This window comes from Ovis aries, unplaced genomic scaffold (genome assembly GCF_016772045.2).
Source record: "Ovis aries strain OAR_USU_Benz2616 breed Rambouillet unplaced genomic scaffold, ARS-UI_Ramb_v3.0 scaffold_946, whole genome shotgun sequence".
NCBI classification, from domain to species: domain Eukaryota; kingdom Metazoa; phylum Chordata; class Mammalia; order Artiodactyla; family Bovidae; genus Ovis; species Ovis aries.
Genome location: NW_024599831.1, coordinates 51,202 through 57,500, shown reverse-complemented (window position 1 = coordinate 57,500; position 6,299 = coordinate 51,202).

Below are 6,299 nucleotides of genomic sequence, written 5' to 3'. Positions count from 1 at the left end.
GGGGGCACGGCACGCCTGGACCCGTGAGCCCGCAGGGAGCCGAGAGGGATGGCCGTCCGCTGTCTGCAGGTCCGCGTGGGCCGATCTCCAGAGCCCGGACTGGGAAGGACTTCTTCACGAGAACAGGCACGCTCACGGTCCCCACGGGTCACGTCTCCAGTGGGCTCTCAGCACTGGAGGGAGAGCTTCCCACACTTCCGATGGCACGGGAGCTGCGGTTTCTTGATCTCATCTACCGCAGAGTCAGCGAGCTTCCCGAGGGATAGGATAGGACGAGGTATCGGCCAACGGCATCCCGTCCTAGACCCCGTACTGCTTTAAAACCATGGGGCGTCTCTGATTTCTGCGGGGGTGTGCTGTGTCTTCACTGCTGTGCCAGCCGTGCTCTCTCCGTGGAGGAGGGGGCCGCCCTGCGGTTGTGTGTCTGGGCTTCTCGTGGCTGTGGTTCCTCTTGGGGAGCGCGGGCACTGGGGCACGTGGGCTTCGGTGGCCGCTGGGTGTGGGCTCAGCGCTCGCAGTGGCCAGGATCCAGAGCACGGATTCCATCGGCGAGGCCTATGGGCTTCGTGGCTCTGTAGCACGTGGGATCTTCCCTGGCCGGGGATGAAACCCGTGTTTCCTGCGTGGGCACGGGATGGTTTCCTACGGAGCCACCGGGGAAGCCCCCGTCCCAAACTCAAGATGGATATCCTGACGTCCCCCGCTTGGGATGGGAGAGTTTCTGAACGATCAGGCCCGGAGAAGGGATTGCATCGTGACGGCTTGACCTTCGTGTCTCACAAACCGGCACTCTTGCTGCTTCTTGAAGCGTCCTAGAGAAGAAGACATCGGATTCCACAGGAGATCAGCTCCTTTGACTAGCGTTGGCACGACGGCCACCACAAGGGGGATGGAGAAACACAACAGTTGGTTTCTTTTGGACGATGAGCCCCCCTCTGTGTGTGTGTGTGTGTGTGTGTGTGTGTGTGTGTGTGTGAGAGAGAGAGAGAGAGAGAGAGAGAGAGATGCCTTCGTGGTTCTAAAGCAAGAAGCACTGAGGAGTGAAGACATTCTTGAACTCACATAGTTTCCTTCATTTCAGTCGTGATGGTCCAGTGATTTTGGAGGACGACATGGAATGTTTCAGGGTAGATGCTTTTAGAAGGCTGTGAAGGGACTTCCCTGCCTGGTGGTCCAGTGGTGAAGGATCCACCTGCCGAGGAGGCAGGGGGACAGGGTGTTTTCCACCGAACCCCTGATCCGGGACGATGCCACAGGGCTCCGGGCAGGTTCGACACACACCTACAGAACGGACGGTGCCAGGCGTGAAGGCGAGGGCCCACGGCCCGGGGACTCTGGACGAGGATGACTGACGCGGACGGACACTGCCGTCTCCGTCTCCGTGGAGGTGGGTTGTGGCCAGCACGCTCCTCTGGGGCAGGCTGTTCCTAGGACCGTTGGGGAGCGTGCGCGTGCATGGGAGGAGCAGGGGACCTGAGGGAACTCTCTATCCTCTCTGCTCCACGGGGCCCCCGGAACCCTCATCTGCTCAAAGAGAGGATTCGTCCCGTGGAAAGACAGACCCACACGCGAGTGAACCTCATTTCTGGTTCCCTTGGCTTCTGAAAGCGTGACGGTCAGGTTCATGCAACTCTCTGGCTTTCTGTGCTTCCCGAGATCCCGGCCTGCTCACTGGAAGGACACGAGGAGCCGGATGAGATCTCCCTCTGCACGGCGGCGGCTCCAGCGTGCGCACGTTTCGGTGGCTACGGCTTGTGGACATCGCCCCGGGAGCCGAAGCCCCGGTGTGACAGACGCCTGTTTCCACGACGGGTGAACAGTTCTCAGTGCGGGAAGCCCAATCCTTGCCCCTGCCTGTTCGATCTGCAGGGCCTCTGCAAAGAACACACGTGCCCGATCTCATGACCGATCCCCTTTTCGGAGCCAGCCCGGTGCGTCGTCTGTTTCCCGGGCCACAGGCACACACTGGCACTCGGGAGTTGTGTCGTTCCTCCTCCTCGTCCTCCTGCTCCTCCTCCTCCTCGTCCTCCTCCTCCTCCTCCTCTCTGCCCCCACCCTTCCCCCCGCATGCAGGCTCCCCCACACCCCCGCCTGGCCCCGGCCCGTCCGGGTCTCCCCCACCCGCAGAAAGGGCCAGGAAACACATGGTCCCAGGACGACGCAGTCGAGAGAGAGCCAGTGGCAGTCCACTGGGATGCGGGGAGGAGACGCCTGAGCATACCTAGGCCAACACTGCCACCGTGTGGGGTGAGAGGCCGGTGCGAGGAGAGCTCAAGAGTTCAGAGGAGGAGGAAGAGGAGCAGGAGGGAGAGAGGGAGGCGGGGGTGGAGGGAGGCCAGGCTGAAGCTGTCTCGGGGCGATGACGTGGAAGAAAACGTTCCCCTTCAGAAGGGCGCTCCGAAGAGAGGAAGAGAGCGTTCCGGCGGGACCTTGAGAGCACCTTCAAGCTGGGAGCGGAGCGGGGGCGGGGTGGGGTGGGGTGGGGTGGGGTGGGGGAGGGAATCATCCAGACGTAGGAAAGACACCAGGCGCAGAAGGCGAGACCGATTCTTGACCAAAGGGAATCGGATGCTTTTCTGTCCATGTGTTCCATCCTCAGACTCTCATGGGAATCCAGCCAGCCAGCCAGCCAGCCAGCCAGCCAGCCAGCCAGCCAGCCACGATCGTGTCGCTCCTTTTCTGTTGTCTACGTGTTTCACGGCGAGTGAGTGAGAGAGTCTTTCGATGGTTTGCTAGGATGTGTGAATGTCGTGAGACCATGGTACTTGTCAGCCGTGGATGAACAGAACGGCTTCAGCTTTCAGGGTGATCCTGAACTCCCACGCCAAGGGAGGCCCTGTGTGTCCCTGTGTGCTGGAGGACACCGTGCTACCCACATCTTGATCTTGGACTGAACACAACCACCGTGGGGAGGGTGTTCGTGGGTTGGCTTCCTTTCCTTTCCCTATGGCACTCACCTGACCGTCCTGTCCACTCTTTGGATCCTTGATCTCCCCCTCGCCCTCGAGGCCATCGGTCGGTCCTTTTCTTTCTCCTCCTCCTGCTCCCCGTCCTCCTACTCACCCTAGTTTCTCTCCCCGCCTCCCCACTCCCCGCCCCTCCACACACACACACACACACACACACACACACACACGCAAGTCCCGCTCTTCTCAAATGGACCTCTCGCTGACGGCCGACGTTTCCTTTCGCCTTCTTTCCTTCCTCCCGTCCTGCTTCCTTTCCCTTTTGTGTGTGTGTGTGTGTGTGTGTGTGTGTGTTTTGTTCCCCGTTCCTTTTCAGCTGCACCGACGATGTTTTCGAGTGCAGCGCATGACACAGAGATCACCAGGATGCATCTAGTGAGGGACCGTCCGTCACCACTCGGTGTCACGGCGGACGACGTTTGGTGTCGCGACGTGCCCGTGACGCCTGGATTCCCTAAGGGGCAGGTCGCCCCGCTTCCTCTGTCTCCCTCACCAGGGGCGCTCGTTCACTCGTTCTCTCCCCCACCCCGCCCCCCGCCACCGTTTCCCCCGCTCCCTCCTCTGGCCGCCCCTCATGTGTTCCGCGGTGGTCTCTTAGGAGCCTGTTTCTCTTGGGTTCTGTTGTGTTCACGGTGTCTCGTTTGGTAGGTACTGCATGGAAACGACGGCTCTGAGGTATTTCATTCAGCATCATCCCCTCTAAAGGTCTCTCCGAGTTCCTGCAGACTGTGAGATTTCATTCCCTTCGGGTGGTTGAGTCCCATTCCTCTGTGTGTGTGTGTGTGTGTGTGTGTGTGTGTGTGTGTGTGTGAGTGAATGAATAGATACAGGCGTAGGCACACAGACAGAGAGCTCTCTCCTTCTGTGTGTACGGATGTCTACCTAGGTATGGGGGGTCGATCCCACACATACACACGTCCGTATCTTCTTTGTCCCCTCCGTGGGCACTCCGTGGAGTGGCTGGGTTGGGTCGAAGGGGGACTCTTTGGTGGAGTGTTCCGAGGGAATCGCAGGACTCTTTTCCCTAGGGAGGTGGTTTCTCTCTCTGGGAGGCCCCAGGGGATGAGATGTGATCTCTCTGAGTCCGCCCACATGTTCCTCAGCGGCAGAAAAGGCGCGTTCGATCGATCAGGAGCCACTGTCTTCTGATGTGTCGAACTTGCTGTCGCGATGGCGATTCCAGCTCCTGGGCCTTTCCCCTCCGAAGGAGAAGGATCAATGTCCAGATGAACGCCCCGGGGTGCTTCCCTGAGCCCGCCCCCACCCCCAGCAGCCCCAGCCCAGCCCAGCCCAGCCCTGCCGCTGATTTGTTGTCTCCCTTGTGCTTCTGGGTGTCTGTCTGTTCTCCCTTTCTTTGGAAGGAAGGTGTCTGCTCGGGGGGCCCCCTGCCTGCCCACTTCGCTCAACGGGGGTTGTTTCCCTTTTGGAGGCTGAGTTGTCTGACGCCTCGATCAGTTTTGGACAGAAAAACCCCTTTTGCAAGATGCTTGCGCTTTCCCCGTATATACCCCCCCCACACACACGGATGTGTGTTTCCGTCCGTGTGTGTCTGTGAGTATCTATATGTACATAGATACACCCATAGATACTCACATGCGCGCACGTAGACATCGACACAGACACGTGGATATCTGTGCACGTAGGCACATGTACACGGACTTCTATGGACGTGTGTGGATACACACACACGTTCGCGTATGCATTTCCGTGTGTGCGTATCTATGCACACGCATCTGCCTATAGGCACTCTAGACGCCCCCGTGCGCCTGTGTGTGCGTACGTGCACGCATGTCTACTTACATATACATGTGCGTATCCCGACACAGATGCACTCGTACGGCTGTGTGGACGTATGTACGATACACGTAGACGTCTATGGATGTGTCCATATGGATGTGTGCATGTGTGCATACACGTGTGCATATACACACGCGGATAGATGCGTCTATGGAAGCATGCACCTATGTGTACACATATACATGCACCCAAACCTGTGTGTATACATCACACGTATACTCACGTGTGCATCTGTATGCGTGGACACGTCTGCCTTTATTTGTATGTATGTGTCTATGGATACCGATGTATCTGCACATATGAGCATGTGTATTTGTGCCTGTGTATATCCGTGTATGTCTGTGCATATATGCCTGTGTCTACGTATATACACGCAAGCATACACGCACGGTAGAAACGCCTAGGCACACACGTGTGCACACAGACACATGCGTGTTTGTGAGCATGCCCTTCGAACATGTTTGTTCATACGCATGTGTGCGCGTATATATAGACACCAATATGCGTGCGTATACATATGTACAGGCGTATATGCACATGCGTATGCATTCTCTGTCTCTCTCTCTCTCTCCCCCCTTGTCCCTCTCCTTCTCCCTCTCTCTGACTTTTAAGCAGCCGGAGCCCTTCTACAACTTGACTTTCCTGCCTGGTGTTTTTGTTTCATTTCCTTCCTGATCTACTTCAAAAAGTTATTTATTCATTTAACTGGCTGTTGTCATGGAACACGGGGTTTATTTAGTGGATCCCTATTGACTCGGTCTGGTCCTCCTCACCACCACGTCCCTCAACCCCCCTCGCCCTCCTCGCTCCCCCACCCACTCACCCTTCTCCACCCCCACAGCCCTGCCACCCCAGACCTCCAGCCCGCCCGCCCGCCTTTCTGGTGTTTGTGGCCAGTTATTTTGAAATCCATATTCTCCTGACCTCAAGTGCACTTTCCCCACCCACCCCCGCATACTTGGGTTTGTTGTCTTTGGACTTTGTCACGGTCTCTACCTAGGTTGAGTTTTGTTTTCTCTTGTTGGGGGCCTGAGTGTCTCCTCCTTTTCCTTTCTTGCTCCTGGGCTTGCATGTCTGTGTCTGTGTCTGCTTTCCAAAGTCCTGCTTTGTTCTTCTAGCAGCGCTTGCCTGGTTTCACTTTGCCGGTCCCTCCCTCCCTCTCTCTCTCTTTCGGGGGAGGGAAGCTGGGGAGTCTAGGATGCCACTGGTGCCCCTCTCTCTGCCGACCCCTACTCGAGCCCCCGACCGCCTGCGTCTTCATGAAATGTACCCCCCACCACCACCCTGGAATCACTTGGGGGAGTGCGTCTCCTTCGTGGCAGCCTCCTGAGGAGATCCTTCCCAGCTCCTTTCCCTTCCTCTGTGGCCGGCCGGCGACAGCGACCCGTCCTTGGGACGTTCGAGCCGGTTGTTGGGAGCCACCTGGCGCCCGCTTTTATATTGTCCCTCCCCTATGGAGCTTCAGCGAGGCCTTCAGGAGGATTGTGACTCAGCCGCTAGGCCCGAGTCAGAGCTCTCAGACACCGGCTATGCTGG